The sequence below is a fragment of the Sparus aurata genome, chromosome 8 (genome assembly GCF_900880675.1).
Source record: "Sparus aurata chromosome 8, fSpaAur1.1, whole genome shotgun sequence".
Lineage (NCBI taxonomy): Eukaryota > Metazoa > Chordata > Actinopteri > Spariformes > Sparidae > Sparus > Sparus aurata.
Window position 1 is genome coordinate 16,255,998 of NC_044194.1, and position 17,532 is coordinate 16,273,529.

Genomic DNA, 17,532 nt, shown 5'->3' on the forward strand with positions numbered 1-17,532 from the left:
AGACATTGGAGACATCCACCTCTGCAGCTCTCAAGAGCTTTTACTGTCATGACTGCGCATTCACTGTAAAGTTGAGTTTTAGTGGCTCTTATCATCAGTTCACATTGGCAGCTGGCACTAGCGACAAATTCTGATAAACTCATTGTGTGGCCCCTGCCCAACACTATCCAAAAGATAAGTTGAAAAAGCTATTGAACACACCCTCCATCAGGAGTTGGTGGAGACTCAACTGAAGAGCTAGAAGGGGAGTGAAGCTAGGACTTAAATGTGTATCCAGACAGAAGACTTGCAGGCATCTGCTGGATTTCAAAGTAGGCAATTGTTTGCTAACACATGTCAAATAACTGCTTCTGTCATTGTTTATTGTGTTTATTTTGCCCCTGGGACGGCAAAATCATATTTTAGTTGACATAATAAACTACCAAATTACTAGGACTACAGCCACTGCTATAATGTGAAATTAAAGGGGCACTATGTAGTTTTGGAGACGAAATTCAAACTCAGTATTTCAACGTCCAACTCGTCAAATGATGCGGGGTTTTAACACCTTGGGATTGTGGGAAGGGTTAGCTGCCATCCCAAAGCGTCAGTTTTTGATGAGTTGGAAGCGAAACTCAAAAACCAGCTTTTTATACAAACAGCACTTTTAAGCTCAGTTTGTTGATCCAGTTTATTGAGTCATGACAACAAAGAGAGTTTGTTTATTTAGTTTGTTTCGGCATAAAAATCAGTTGATGAAGATTTTTCTCTTTCTCTTTCTCTTGTGCTTAAAATGTACCTGTTCTCAGAGGGAAAATACGGTCCCAAGAACACTGTTTGAAGCTAGCAGAGTGGCGGGTCCGCCACATAAACAGTAAAAGGTTGTTTATTCAGTCATGAACACAAAACAGACTTTGTTTATGTAGTTTGTTTAGGCAATCAAGGATGATCTTCCTCCTCTGATGAAAATGTTTTCCCAAAACTACATAGTGCACCTTTAATAATAAATATATATTTTTACAAACCCACCTTAAAATGTTCATATTATAATAAAAAAAAGTAAATGAGCATGAAGTAAGTTACTGTATGACTGAATGTAGCTGACACACTGATTCGAGATTGGGTCGTCTGATGACTCTGCAGTGTGTAAACTGAGTTGTTTTTTTTTTTTTTACGGGCGCACGTTTTTTCGCACGTCCCTCAGGTCATCCTCATTATGCTGTGGAACCAGCTGATGGAGCTCAGGAGGAGCCCGGACACCACTGATGGAGCCCAGCACCGCTCCTTGGTCCTGTGTGCGGAGGAAGCAGGTCTAGCGCCCCCCTTAGCTGACAGTCATAACCCTTCATCCATTCCGCGGGGACAGGACCGCTGCTCCGTCAGTTTCTTTCCCCGCTCTTGAGCGCCCGGCGATGCGGTGCTGAGCAGGTGCGAGCATCGTGAAGGACACACGGACTGGACGGACGGACGGACGCGTTTTGCCCGCTACGTAAAGGTAAGGACACGGGGAGCTCTGTGCAGATTCGGGAATTTTTGAAAAAAATAAATAACTGATGAATGATTATTTCCAGAGAAGCCGGGCGCTGCGTTTTTTGACAGCTGGGAGGGAAATCAGTGTTGTTTACAACAGACATGAGTGGGATGCGCGGATGGGATGGAAGCCCGTGCAGCCTCTCCGCAATGCAGAATCGTGAACGATTTGGGCATGAAGAAGCTGCATTTTCTCCCTCTTCTTTTGCTTACATCGTGGTGACAGATGCAGAGAGATACCGAGTGTGCGAGATGTGACTTATCGTGGCGTGGCGGGGATGATGCTGTTACATGATCTGCTGCACATCCTGCCTCCACTTCCCTCCCAAAAACCCCCCCCCCAAAAAACGATGCACACGGCGATGATGATGCGATGTGTTTCAGCGATGTGTGCTTTAAAGGTAATCTGTGCGAGGGTTGTTAATTGTGCATTAATTTTGACCACGCCGGAGGCCATAACCTCCTCATAACAGCGCCGCACATACCGATGATTCAGGCAGCCAGGAGATTATAAAGGGGGGAGCGCCAGACCACTGTGAACACTTTCATCCGGGGTGGAGATGAAAACGCATGTTCTCGGTGTTGATTGAGGCGTATAGGTCGGCTCAGTCATCTTTGACTGGCAGTGTTTAGTACGTGGCTCATCGCAGGGGTGATTCAGGTGCTGGGGAAGGTGTCATGGGCGCGTCCTGACTCACCAGACAGCCAGACTAGGCTTCAGTGGAGAGAAACTGTTTGAGCTGCATGTTGCCAAAGTGAGGACCAGGGGGTGGGTGGGTGCTGTCAGAAGTCCTGCAAGGATTTCCAGCTGGGTCCTTGTCCTCCTGCTGCCTGATAAACAATTAGATGTTTGATGATGAAGGTGCTGTAACTACACTGCTCAAGAAGAGTTTGGGATGCTGGGATATGTGCATGGATGAAACATGATAAACAAATCAAGATAGATAGTTAAAATGTCTCTAACTAATTCTGAGCAGTGTGTGTACCAGTTCATGAGGAAATTGATCTCTCTTAATAGACGCCGTGGCTCTGCTCACTGTGGCAGAGTCCGCCTGAAAACTCAAGATGCTTGCCAACCCGACCAGAGCACTCTATCACATAATGACTTGATATTTCGATAAAGCCTAGATTTCAAAGTGTTTGTTCGATAACGGCTGGAGTGCCTGGCTTTTTGGACAGCTCCTTTTAAAAGACAGCAGGGTCACCCTTAGGGTGCTCTGCACACTTTGCTTTGTGGTTACACTTGCGATTCAGGATACAGATCATTTTTCACCAAACTAGAGCGTAATTATGTTTATGTTTATTTAAAGGTCCCCATTAGATGCACATGGATGAGCCTCTAGTCTTCCAGGGGATCCGCATTATGACATCTAATTGGCCACTGGTTTGATATTCACAGTTCTATAGTTGTTTTGGTTTTGCAGCACTTAGTATTTTGGATTATTGGTCTCAGATGAGCATTTTTATGACAGCTGTTCGCTCTCTTAAGATCTTTGCTAATCCAATATAAGAATGTGTGTTTTCAGATGATCAGTTAATAAACGTCTGACGACTTCCTTGCACCTATAGGCTCTGTACACTTCGTTGCCATCCAATGTCACGTGTGAGCTTCTTCACTGCGTGTTTCTCCTGACTGAATCAGAGCCATGAATGCTGCGAGAAATGTCAGAGGGATTCCATTGCCTCCTGTCAGGTGGACCACTTTATGAATCCTGTAAGCCTGACTGCTGCTAATGCATCCTGTGCTGTCCCGTGTACACCCTGAGGACAGACCCTCTCCCTCATGCTAGGCGAATGAATTTGCTCTGCTCAGAAGTAGGCTAACCTACTGCGTGCGGGGTATAATCTCAGATTTTTTTTTTTTTAACCGGCCAAGCTCTATGACGAAATATGTAATATATAGAGATCTGAATTTTGCAATAAGCTGTTCCCTGCCAGCACGTTGGCCATGTGAGTGGCGGGGCCTTGCAGAGGCTGCATGACGAAGAACTTTTTACATAACACAGTACCCCCCAAGACATGGCTGTTCTGTGATGCATTTCAAGGCTACAGCCTCAGCCTCCATTAGTGTCACAGTCAAATGACTCAACATAACCGTACACTTATTTCTCCCTTGGTTTAAAGCCTCAGTCACACACATCTGTCGTGTATTGAGGTAGACAGGCTAACTTCACCTGAGGCAGAAAATAGAACTGTCTTCAAACCTCCACTTCTCCACTTCAGTCAGCATGTAACTTGTGTGTGACGAAGGTGAGAGAGGTTGCTTTTAGTCATCTAGTCATCTTGGTAACCACAAATCTGTCGAGTTCATGAAGAGTTCTTTTATATTCAGCAAGGCAATGTTTCGTTCCCGTTTTCCCCGAGTCCTTCAAACCTTAATTTCTTTATACAAACTGCGTGATTTTGGATGTTTGCCATCCAAGATTAAGGCAATTTTAGAGTCGTTTTTGGGAGATTAGATTTGTTTCCAGATGTCCTTCCAAGCCCTGGGCCACAGATCCTTGGGCACAGTGTCAAAGCATTAGCAGAGGAGAAGAGGATAGATTTTTGCGTGTGATTTTTAAAAGACCCCTAAACTGATTGGCAGCGTTGGTTTTTGGCAGCAACAGGGCTAGTTTGTTCGGCGCCGCTTGTTCTGTCGCCCTGAATGCAATGTCAGTCACGGTGGAGGGAATACGTCCTGTGGACTTGTTTCATTGTTAGAGTGAATGATATAGCAAGACGAGACAGCCTGTGCACATGAACAGCAGAAACACATGCGCGCGCACACACACACACACACCGGCCTTTATTGCTGCAGTTGTCTTCACTGCATGTACAAGTGCTTCTCTCTGTCCTCCTGCTGACAAAACACACGATGCTCTCCTCTTGATGCTTCCTTTAGATTGCTCAGCAATTTAAGCACCAGCGATCAATAGCGAGATCCACTAATGGTACGGCAGCGAGGCAGAGACGTGACGCGTTCTGTGTTTGCCTGGAGACAGACCTCTCCTCTGTTCATGCCTGTGGAGGAGAAAGGGCCTCAGTCCCCCATCGGCCATCTCTGGCTGTCTGAATGCTAGTTGCACTAGCCTGCCATTGATTCTCCCACTGTGGACTGCCCCCTGCTCTCAGCATGTACAGTACGTGACCCTATAGATCTTCTGTGCAGAGGCTGAGCTAAGTAGGAAAAAACTCACAGGCACAGCGCACATTTGTATGCCACTTGTTGATTTCCCATCTAATTAGAGCCATGTTAGACTAAACTGTCAGTGCAGTTTGCTCTTCCATTAGACTTTTGGATGTTTAACGCTTTCGTATTAATGATCTTGTTAAACGGTGGTGGTTGTTTCCTTTGCAAAGCCAATAGACGCTGTAGAAGAGAAGAGCCAAGAGCTAAAATGATTAGTCAATTAATCGATTAGTTGATTGACAGAAAAGTAATCAAGCTCCTTTTAATAATACATTAGTACAAAATGCCAAACACTTAGTGGTTCTGGCTTCTCAGATGTAACAAACGCTTCCGTTCTTATCTCATGTGACAGTAAATTGATCTCTGATGAGGAATTTTCAGCGTTTTTGTTCATCCAGAAAATAACGACCCCGTTAACTGGTAGTCAAATGGTGAAGAATCCTTTGTTGCAGCCTTACTGCAGCTGCTAACGTTAGCAGTGTCTTAAGAAGCACATTTCTATACATGCGTGGGACTTTCCTCTCAAGTCATTCACTTTGTTTGACTGAATAGAGTTTTGTTGCCTGGGCTGATGTTCTATTTCTATTTCTGGAGGCCACTGTTGAATCTAATGATCTTGAATAGTCGCTCCCGGCACTTCAGCAGGCTGGTTACTTTATTGCCAGACCCCAAATGAATCAAACCATTCAGCCACAATGGATTAAAGTTATGCATTTATGTGAATGTGAGTCATCCAGCTCTTTTCTGCAGTACCTGATTTGTATCTTCCATATCTATGATCGGGATAAAATACAGCCTGCACAAATGGCATTTTGTTGATTTACACAAATGCAGCTCGATGCGGAAAATATAAATAGATTTATTTGATATCAACTGCTTTTTTTTGGTCTATTTATAGCATTAAAGCTCATGGCGAGAGATGTTATTCATTTACTGGCAAGGTTTTTTTTTTTTTTTTTGTGGAAATGGCTCAGTGGTAAAAGCATCAAAAACTCCCCTGAACATATAATCTAAACTGTATTTTATCATAAGACATTGAATCTGTTTCCTTCTCCTCTTCTTGCTATCGGTGTGATTTTGTCTGGTGATAAGGTGCCTCAGTGACTCACGAGTCTCCTCCGGTTCGTCTGCCAAAGTGATGTCTCAATCGGAATCTGATTACTCTGTTTCCGTTAAGATAATGTTGATCGGACAAGCAGCTAATGCTCAGAGATTGCCTGGTATCTCCCCTCCTGCTACTTAAGAGGGAAATAAGATGACATTGATCAATGTCACTAAAAGTGTTGTCTTAAAGTTTCCTGTTCTGCGACAAGGATTTCTCAGTGGTCTGTTGCGGTAACTGAAGAGTTTAAATCCTCAAAATCTTTGAGAAAAATCAAGATTTATTTATGGAAGAGGTCACTGATGAACTGGTTAAACGTTCCTTGGTTTGAAGGCCGTTTGTGTGTGTCTCATTTACTTTGATGACCTTAAGACATCATTCTGGCCACCTTTAAGTGCAATTAAGATCTGTAAGTAGGTTACATTCGACAGGATTGCGCTTCTTTTCTCTGATTCGTCGCTGGGTTTCCTCAGAGATATTTTTAGATTTTACAATCAAAGTCAATCTTTTGGGATTTACGGACTCAATTAGACGGAGATTACGAATGTGTGCCCTCTGCCTGCTAATTTTCTGTTAGCGGCGTGTTCAGCCTTTTTAATTTTTTCAGATAATATTTGACTTCCTTCATTAACATGTCAGCACAGAACATTGTTTGTTTGCTTATTAGCAGGGCAAACCTTATCTGGCCTCACTGCGATGCGTTCAATTTCCCACAGTAATATCACAAGTTATTTGCTCATCAAATAGCTAATTGCCTTTTGGTCGTTGTTAACTCGTTCTAAAGAGGTTTGTATTTAATGATGATAAAATGTAAAAGCGACAGTATTGTGAGGTTAACAAGTGCGGAGGACAGTCTTCCCTAATTAAGTAGTCAATTGTAAGCATCTTTATGTGAAGTGGTCTTAATTAAACTACTCCTCAAAGTGTCAGATTATCTCTTGTGACTTTGTTTAACATTTCACTGAGCAGAAATATTGTGTTACACACAGTGGACTGACTTCTCACATGGGAGTCTTGGGCCATCTGTTTTTGCACCTTCGTAGATGCAGGCAGATGCACTGTTTACGCAGCTCAGACAACACCTCTATATATGCTATTTTGGTCCTTTAAGAGATGACTTTCAATTTCATGCTATTTGAAAATCGGTGGAGTGTGTCTGATTTATTCCCTGGGAGTTGTCAACAAGTAAAGTGCCCATCTGATGATTCATGTGTTACAAAACACTGTGAAGTTCAGATCGTATTGAATGACAGAGATTGTTTGTGAGGACCTTTGAGCGAGCCTTAAAAATCAAGGGATGGCTTTGGTGTCGGCAACATTTTGAAGGACAAAAGGTTGGAACAGTAAGAACAACCTTTGTTTCTGGCAAAACCTTATCTTTGCCACTGTATCCCCTCTGACAGTGTTATTTGAATCGTAATAACATCATTAAAGCTGGAAATTATCTTAATTTTAAAGATTAGAGTACCTCTGTATCCTTCATCATTGATATTCTCAGTAATGGGCAGCATTGTTTTGGGTTTAATCCTATTTAATCTGTGTTTATCATGGGATTGTGAAAGCTTACTGTAGCTTCGACGGCTTGCACTGTTATCTTATAGTTCTGGGGATAAAGAACAAGCCCGATGGTGCAGGGAACTGTCCAATTACGTACAAAAGCGTCTTCCTCGTTGGGGCCAGGCCACTCTTGGGGCCTTTGAGCAAGGCCTGTTGCTATGGTGCTGGGAGCATGTGTGGAGGGAAACACGAACACACCTCCATCTACATGCTAGTTAGGCATTCAAGCCTCCCAACCACACTCCTCTGCTTATACAATCGGCTTTCATGTATACTGTATGATGTTTTTCATGCCAGCCCAGCATAATGCTGCCTCACAGTGATGATGAATGCTGTATATGTCTGACAGCTCAGCCCTGTTAGTGAGATAGCTGGAGTCATGAACTCCGCACCAGTTGTGTGTTGAAAATACTAAAAGACTGAGGGGGTCAAAGGGGACCCTCACACTTATCAGAAACGTCCTTGGTGAGAAGCATACTAGTTCTTTAGCTGGCTGACCCCTAGCCTTCTGTGGGAGGGGACTGTATGTGTGAGAAGTGTATGGATAGAAGGCTAATTTCAAAGAGAGCCCAAAGGCGAAGGCCTCCTGGCACGTGGACCGAATACTGAGGGAGCCAAGCTCTTGGGAAGCCTCATTATACATTAAGGGGCGTCCTGTTTTCCCTCTCTCTGGACAACTGGACAGCTAAATTGTTTGTGGATCAATAGTTTAGCTTCCTACTGGCTCCGCAGAGTGAATGAAGTGCATTTAAACCCAAGAAATCCCATTATGCTTGGCAGAGATGGGAAGCATAGCACTAGGGGCCTCAGCAAGTGCTATTGCTATGCCCATTATTCAATCTCCCTGTTTGTTTACCTGCATTACCTCTGCTGAGACCACCCATAGTCATCTTATGCTCATGTTATCTAATTTTATTCGACTTACATTTGTTCTGCTACAGAGTTTCATCCATGAATATGCCATCACGCTCACATATATTTCTTGAAAATAACACAATACGCGCTGTATTTTTATATATCATTCTCCTGCTGCTGTAACGTCTTGGACACCGCCTATCACTGAGAGATCTTCACTAGCGGGATCGATGTGTTGTGCTCCACCACAGACCAACTGATTGTATATTAATGCTGCTGATCATGACTGGAGCCTTTCTGCTGCCTGTCTGTATTGATTCAACGCCTATTTAGAAAAGCCTGTTGTTTTTCACTTCAGCTCTTTGGCTATGTAAAAGGCAGGGAGAAAAAAGGAGGAGAGGGAGAAGGGGGGGGGGGTTCAGGGGTATAATGAGAATCAGAGGAGGACAAAAACATTTGGAGCTCTTCCTTCATTCCTCAGATCAGTGTAACCAGAAATAAAAGCTGTGGCTGGTGCGGGCTCTGGGCTGTGGGCCGCCGCTGTCCTCTCCTGGCTCTCTCTAACCGGGCTGCCGGTGTATTTGTGTGGCGCTGGTCAGAGATCCCAGATCCTGGGCCCTATGCTGCATCTCTACATGAAGAGCCCATTGATGTGGGCAACATTAGCATTCGGTGTAGGCGAGCACGACAAACAGGTTGGTTTCCCGTTTCACACTAACAGACCTGTTCTCTCTCTGGATTCTCTCAAAGGGTCTCAAATCAACCCTCTCGTTGCATAGCTAATGAGAGCGGATAAAAGAGGTCAGACAATGCTTATGTAGCCCTCTTCAGTCTAAGCAGTGTACTCTTTGTATAAGGCTTCAACCTGCCAACTGCCACGTCAGGGCAACACTTTCTCGCTGGCGTGACACTGTCACATCTGGCTCACAAACTCACACTGTGATGTAACCAACTGCGTCATGTTTTCTGTAGGTGCTAGTGGGACAAAAAACCCCGAGCACTAATAGCTTCCGACAAACCACCCTAAAATGTCCTCGAACAAAACTCGCTCTTTCCAGTTGGCATATCATTATTCAGATCTGAACACAGCATTCTGAGGGGATCTGGCTGACTTATGCATGAGACTTGTGCACTAATTATGCCGCAGATTCTTCTCCTTGGCTCAGTTTGTAGCTGCAGGAGCATCTGTTGCAATCTGCTAATTCACGGTGCTGACATTATTCTCGCAATTTTTTACTTAGCAACAGCAAATTGCCCCCGAGAAGAAGCGGCTTATATTACCCCATGCAGAATAACACATTCGATCTCGGTGTTTACCATCTCCGTGTTTTAATTAGCATGAGTCAGACGACCGCTTGCGCAAGTCATCCTACAGCCGAGAGAGAGAGAAAGAGAGAGAGAGTGGGGGAAGCCAGCTCCCTAATTAAAGGATCCTTTTCTTCCACCATTGGACGTTACAGCCATACTGTAGAGGAATTTACATGAACAGTAAACAGGCAGATAATGAAGATGGGAGTGAAGATACCGGCCTTTTCTCTTCTCATCACTGTGCCGTCTAGACAGAGGGAGGTGCCGGCAATCACAGCAGCGATTCCCCACCCGACTGATAATATCTCTCACATCGTTCCATGGAGAAAAATAAGCAAAGCATGCATATTAATAGAGTTTTTGTTCAGAGTTCAGTAGGGCTTGGTGGTGGACAGGCCCCATGGAGTATGTGTGGGCCTCTAGGTGGCATGTGTCAGTGGTGTAGTGGCCAGTTGGATTATTCATGAAGAAGGTGTAATGGCAGTGAGTGAAGGAAAGGGCATCCAGAGGTGAATCTGACTGGGAGAAAGAGCATTGAGTCCCTTTTTTTACCATACTCTTTTCACACACACACACACAACACGCACGTGCACACACTTGACACACACACACACACACACACACACACACACACAGACACGCACACACACACACACACACACACACACACACACACACACCGACAACAGTCTTTGCAATACTCTGACTCTTATCTGTGACACACAGCTCCAGTCATGCTGCACACACAGGGCTATAGTGTGCGGAGGACAGAGGGAGTGAAGGGCACAGTGTCACAGTCAGGCAAGCACACACACACACACACACACACGCACACCCCCTACCCACATTCACAAACACACAACAACGCATGCACAATGGATAGAAGAAGGGGAGGGTTGTACTTTTCTTAATTCCCACTGCAACAGAGGACAACAAGACAGAGCAACACATTGCTCTTCTATGTGACTGAAGGGGGGATGGAAACTACTACGTGTTGAGAGACTGATAGAGCACTCAGTGTTATAAACACTGACCCATGACCAACCAGATTATGCTTTGACTCCAGTACAAGAAATGAAATGGTTGCAAGAAATGAATGGCCGGAACCAACTGTACATATTAGGCATCAGAATAGTTGTACATTTTCGGAAGATGCAACTTTACCTTTGGGCAGAGCCAGGCTAGATTTTTTCCCCTGCTTCCAGTTTTTATGATAAGTTAAGCTAATTGTCTCCTGCAGGGTTAGGCAGTGTCTCCCGAATTGGCATATGACGATGTCCACAGTGAAGCTATGTGTTTCTGAATTTGAGGTAGCGTGTCCTCTCAGAGTTGCCATAAGGCATAAGCACACCAATGAGTCACCGCTGTTTCCTGCTGTCACTTTGACGCAAACTCCGAATGTCTCAACCAGCCGAGAAAACTGTGTCTTGTCACCAGCGAAGGGAGTTAGATCAACTCTCACATCAATGCATGACAAGTGTCCAACATACATCCCCGTGCCTGTTTTTAAAAGGGTATTTGTCGCCTCATCACATGTCTGTAACTTAGCTTGAGCCTTGACAGAAGTTAGCCGGCTAGCTGTAATGAGAAGCTGAATTTAAAGGCCACCAGAAAAAGGAAAAAAACACTACCAATAATGTGAACAGGTTGTCTTGGGTTTGGCAGGTATGAGATAAGGCAATAATAAATTGGACATGGAGACGTTACTTCACTTCACTGAGTCATCATCCCAAATGTCACAACTCTTGGCTAACTGCAACTCCGCGGAAGACACACTACTTTTTTGTGCTCCTCGGTGGGGGGGGGGGTCTTTTATACCACAGCGTTATGATGGCACTGGACTCGGTAGTCATTGACTGTCAGCCAGTGGCGATGGATGATGGCATCCAGCTTCATATTTAATGGGCAGACATGAGAGTTGTTTTGATCTTATTTCTCAAGATGTCAAACTACTCAAGCGAGACTGAAACCATTGAGAATTTTGCAATTATTAATAAAAACATGGCTTTATGTCGCCATTGCCATGTCCTTGAAATATGAGATCTGCTTAATAGAACATTATTGTTAGTGAATGCTGCTCCTTAAACCTCAATAGTTGTGAGAACAATTACATGTACATCTTTTGGAATGTTATTAAAAGGATTGCTCAGTGTAGCTGAATAAAACCCAGCACAATGTAGGTGAGTTGGCCCTGTAAGAACTGTTGGGGCAGCCAAGCAAAAGCATCTGTTTGAAGCATAATATATGAAAAGTCTCTTAACCTAGTTTAGCTTGCTGCGACTGGAGGGAACGCGATGCTTGATTGGAGGCGCTGTAAACCATGTCGATGCGTGGGTTGTTATCTGAGCCATGTCTTAGACAGCACTTGGACTGTGTGCAAACAGCTTCATAACAGCGAAGAAATTATTTCCTTATGTAAAGTGATAATCTTGTGATCCGAACGCCAGAAAGCTCCCACGCATCTGCACCTCTTTACCCTGACACAGCCAAGTAATGTCGTGATGTACCAGTTTTTTTTTTTCTTCTGTTTGAAGATTTCCATTTTTGAAGAGACAGCACATTAGCCTAATCATAGCACCAAAATGATCTAGACCAGTGGTTCCCAACCTGGGGTCCGGGCCCCCCCTAGGGGGGCGCCAGAGATCGCAGGGGGGGCGCACAACTTTGTCTGCTCTGAGGTTGTGAGGTTACCAAAATTATATTTGTGCACATTAAATGTATAAAATCCCAATACCACACCCAACTGGATAATCAAAAGTCTTTATAATCCAAATTGAATGTATCTTTGGTCCACATTTAAATTCATTAAGCTATTTATCGCCAACACCCCTATGAGGTAGGCAGGTAGGTAGGTAAACTGTGTGTGTGTTTGTGTGTGATACACCTGATGACACAAAAAAGGAAGAAATGTATCTATAAACATTGTAAAACAAGGAGAATAACTGTTGTTTATTTTTGCAAATAAAAGTTTGTAATTAATCACTTTATTCTTTCAGTGTATGCGGGTTGGGGTCGGGGGGGCCTGGCTTGTCTTTGACACAGGCAAGGGGGGCTTCAAGGAAAAAAGGTTGGGAATCACTGATCTAGACAGTCGGTTGATTATGGTCTGGCATCTTGATCTAAGTGCTCATTTTCGATACATCTCCCTCTGTTCTTCTGTGTTGTTTAAGTGGGCACCTGTTCTGTGTCATGAGCCACGATCACATGGTGTGACTTGGCTAAGAGGCACCAGATGACTCAGGTCTTTGCCCAGGCTGTGCTCATTGTCAGTCGGCACACATGCTGCTTTCCAACAGGCCGTCTGACTGTGGCCATGTGCTCACCAGTAAACACAGGTGACAGGGTCTGTTGACACTGTGTTCCGGACATGTATGTATATGACGGTGGAGGGTCTGGTCCAGGGTTTATCTTCTTCGCAAATATCCCTGCAAGCATAAATTAACAGAATCTCTTGAACAACAAACAGAGAAACAGTAAATCCGATAATGTTCCAATGCTGTAAAGCAAATATTAGCTTGTCCCAGCTGTCATACTCCGGTTTCTGGCAATAAGATCTCAAACTGGCTGTTTTAAATAGAATATGCAGCTTCTCAAGGAAGGACAACTTGAGTGCCAGATAACAGGGGAATATTATTTTACACATAAATGCACCCATTGAGAAACACTGTGGAGCTTGAAGGGGCACAAGAAGTGGAGGAAGACTTCCTGATGGGTAGGCATGAATATGCATGGCGCTTCTTAAAAGCACTGGCGCAGACTTATACAGTATGGCAGTCAATGGACTCACAGAGCAGGCTTTGTCCCGTGTACTTTCAACTCTGGAGGAGGTGTCTGAGCCTCGTGTTTGAACTGCTCAGCCCTAAAAGTGCCACTGCAGAAATCTCCCAAGCGAAAATCTCTAATCATGCTCAAGAAAATCTTTAAGTCTTACAAATGCAGTATCACACAAGGAGTCTTATTCCGGGTTAATTATGTTTCCCCACTCACTACTTCATTACTTATTTATCAGTAAGATCGCTGCGTGTTTACATTCCCCTTCCCAACTCGGTATTATGATATTTCATCTGGGATTCACCAAGGTTGAGTTGGTTTTAATGAATCTCTGTATGACAACTTACCAGAGTAAACAACACTGCGTGTGCCTGGTGCACCCGATCTTAAAAAAACAGGCCAGACGCACTCCAGACAGGCACCAACTCTGCTCAGAAACAAAGTGTCGGGGGGATTGGTTTCTCCATCTCATTTCCTGGAATTTAATGTCATTCATCTACATCTGCCTCGAAGAGAAATCCATAGGAAAATAGGAGATATTAGAAGTAAACAAATATCTGCAGAGTGAACTGTCAAGTTCTGAAAGCAGCAAATTGCACAACGATGCCCTCGGCAATGGGGCTGCTGTAGCATCAAAGCTACGGTGGAACTGGGAGTTAACAGCCAGATTAAATTATAATTCCCAAAGCTTCAACACGTCCAGCGCATGCATCAGTCGGCTGCCCCTGTCTGCCTTTCCTATGCTTGTGTTTTCATCAGTTTTTCATGCTTTAAGAAAATGTGTGAAGCTGTGGCCACAGATTTGTCTGCTGGGACCGATTCTGCTGAGAAAAACAAATAAAGCAACAGATCTGGTTGTTGGGCAAAACCAGGCGCATTGTTTTTGCACAAACATAAACTGCTCATCGGGAAGGAAACCTTAAGAATGAATATATACTAGTCTCTAGATCTGAGAAGGCAAAATACAGGGACTTGCTTGATGTAATTACTGTGAACAAACAATACTAATAAAATCTCTGCTAGATTTCCTTGTGGCACAACAGGATTTTTTTTTTTTTTATCAGCTAAGGGTCTGTGCAGACTGCAGTGCAAGACAGCTTCTCATAATGGTGAAGTGAGTGAACGACAATGTTAAAATAATGTCCAGGGTGTTTTCTTGTTCAGTAAGCTGGAAAGGGGAGATTAAAAAAAAAACACAAGCACAGTGAACGTGAAAATTGGATAAACTTGCAACACAAAGCAAAATTCTATTAATGCCCTGGACTTTTTCAACTCAAACAAATCCCATGGATATACTGAAGTCGACAGTATGTGAATCATACAAACAAGTAGTTGTATTCTTGGCTGTGCACAAACTGAAACACCAAAATGAGCCACACTGTTGCACTGGTGAAGTGCTTCTTCATTACCAGCATCAACATGGGCACTGTGGCCTGCTTTGAATCTATGCCACTTGCGCTGTCTTGGTACCGTAATTACTCATTAGTGCACGAAATCCACAGCTGAAAAGCATTATTTAGTTCCGTTTATGTAATTGCCAACAACTACAGCTGTTGCTCAGCTGTTTCGGGAAATGATTTAGGATTTTGTAAACAGTCTGAAAAGATTTTTGTCGCCCGAACAAGCACAGGATTGAGAGCCACATACAAAAAAACAAAACATTGTTGGTTTTGGTCTTATCACGGCCAGTGCTGTCAATAGAGTCGCACCGAAGAGGAGGCTTATTCTATAATCATCCTAATTATGCTGTTGATTGATGATTAATGAATCAGTACTGTGCGATTTACCGGACCTCTCCCCTCAGCGTCTCAGATTTACCTGAATTACTGACAAACATTGATTTATCTCCCGATGGATTCCATTTCTTGGCATTGCTATGCGCTTCCTAAAACATGATTGATCTGATTACTGCATGTCAATGAATGGCTGACAGTGCTTAGCCGTTTTAGAAAATAATTTTGTGAGTTGTGACCAGTTTTTTTTATTTATTTTTTTTCTCCTGAAAAGTGCTGTGAGCCACATATATGCTGGGTTTGTCAGAGAGTATTAAGACGTTGAAAACACTGGCATGCTTTCCTTTTAGTGCCAGTCGGGAAAAAAAGAAACATATAGAATATGAAACCACAGGAGACATTGCCACCATCAAAAGCACTGGAAATTATGCTTCTTCTATAATTATCCCAATTATGCTGTTGATGGATTGCAGCAGTGATATGAAGGTATCAGTGGCATATTAATGAGTCAATAGTGTGCAATTTAGCTGACTTCCTTGACTCAGATAGACCTGAGTTGCACTGACAAACATCGATTTATCTCCCGATGGATTCAGTTTCTCAAGCATTATTCTGTGTATCCCAACACACAAGTTCATTGATTGATAAATGCCAATAATTGGCTGGTGTCTCGCCCACAGCCACAAAGACATTGCTGTACCTATCTGAAATGAAATGCATGTGACAGTCACTGACTTACATTGTGCATTAATGCTCATTATATTCTCGTGTGCTCGGACGGTACATTTTTTCTCCGCCATTTTACAATCCAAATCGCTGATGGTGAAAAGGTCCACTGGAGTGTTGAGGCGAGGATACACTTGCACTCTTCAGCTGACCTGCACTTAGAGCTCAATGCACACACAATGCTTATTCAAACCCGCCCGCCCACACACTCACCCTGGAGTCGCTGAGTTTGTTTCACAAAAAATTAAGTGTGTGTGCAGAAGAGGATGTTTGGTTTGAATGCCTGTCAAACAGCTGCGGAGAGAGGTAAAGATTACAGCCATTCCACACGTACAATAGATCTGTGTGTCTTTCTAATAGTCCCCACTTTGAGACTCTTCCGCTGAAAGCGGAGTGAGTGAGTGTCAAATCTCCGGGACAGTGGGAGACACAAAACATGGGACCTGGCTTCTGTGCTGTGACCTTGTTTGCTAATTAAGTGTCAGACCTATTTTTCCACTCCAGAAGAAAAAGAAAGCTCATATCTTAAGGCTGAGATAGCCAGAAGGCGATGGGAACACTCGCCACTGTTAGCTGAGTCCTCAGGGTCTCTGTCTTTGTATGTGTGTGTGTGTGTGTGTGTGTGTGTGTGTGTGTGTGTGAGTAAAAGTCAGGAGTATCATTAGAGATGCTACTGCACGGGTAGCCCTATTTCATGAATACTGCATAAAGCCGTGAACAGAGATGTAACAGCGCAGTGTAATGCTGCAAAAGTGTCACTGTTACTGCCACAAGTGTTGGCTCCAGTGATCTGCTTCACACGGGCCCGGTTTGGCTGCGAATCCTTACAGAAATAGACAACATGTCACACGGGAGACAACTCATAAGTAGAGAGAGCCAATAAATCAATTGTACTGTCGAGTCACAGTGTGTTGACTCTCCAGGTCTTAAGAAAACGTTGCATTTAATTGCTAGAATTTTCAGATTTGAGTGTTGTGGCTCAATACGATGAGCAGTGAATCATGTCTGGGCATCATAATCCCATTTAAAGCTCATAAGTCAATCAGCTGACCGGTCAATGAACAGAAAATTAATTGGCAACTACTCTGATAACAGTTAAGGTCATTGTTTTAAGCAAAAATGTAAGACTTTTCTGGATTTATGATGATATTTAATTAAGTATCATTGTGATGGATTGGAGCGAAACAACCAACTTGGGCCGACATTTCTGAGACTGAAAATGATGAACTTATGGGAAATATTATCAAAAGATTATTAATAATGATAATAATAATCTTGAGTTGCAGCCCTTCTTAAATGGCAGAACAAAATGAGTTATCTTAAACACTAATAGTGTTCCCCATGTCATATTGATATACGTACTGATACTGAAGTATTAAAACACACCATATTTATATGCAAAGCTATCATATTATCATTACATCAGCGCCTTATAATGGTCTTAAAATGACAGTAAAACTGTTTTCTGGCAATTATTCCTCAGAGTTATGATGATTATTATTATCCATATCGCTCCCCCCTTTTCATACATGCCAACTAGAAGGGAGACTAACTCTAAAGATTGATTTTTATGTTATTATTTTTTTTTTATGTCATTAGCATTGCCTTTATATCACATTCCAGATTCATCATACGATGTGAAAAATTGTTTTCTTGACATATTTTCCTCTTGTCTCTTTGCATTTCGCGGCCCGCTTTACATTGTATGTGTTTTGCTCAGCGGGCATGAAAATTGCCCCATTTAATGACAACCTCCCATGTTCCTCGAGATGCAACGCTGAGAACAAATAGACTGACCC

General features: G+C 43.3%; 1 protein-coding gene across 1 annotated transcript in view; it reads left to right on the top strand.

Moving 5' to 3' along the window:
- Positions 1-1,184: 1,184 nt before the first annotated feature.
- The window catches only part of cntn1a (contactin 1a), a 69,961-nt gene continuing 53,613 nt past the window's right edge, over positions 1,185-17,532 (top strand). Inside the window, exon 1 of the mRNA XM_030425632.1 lies at positions 1,185-1,474. The gene's annotated coding sequence lies outside the window, so the exon portion shown is untranslated. The remainder of the gene's footprint in view (positions 1,475-17,532) is intronic.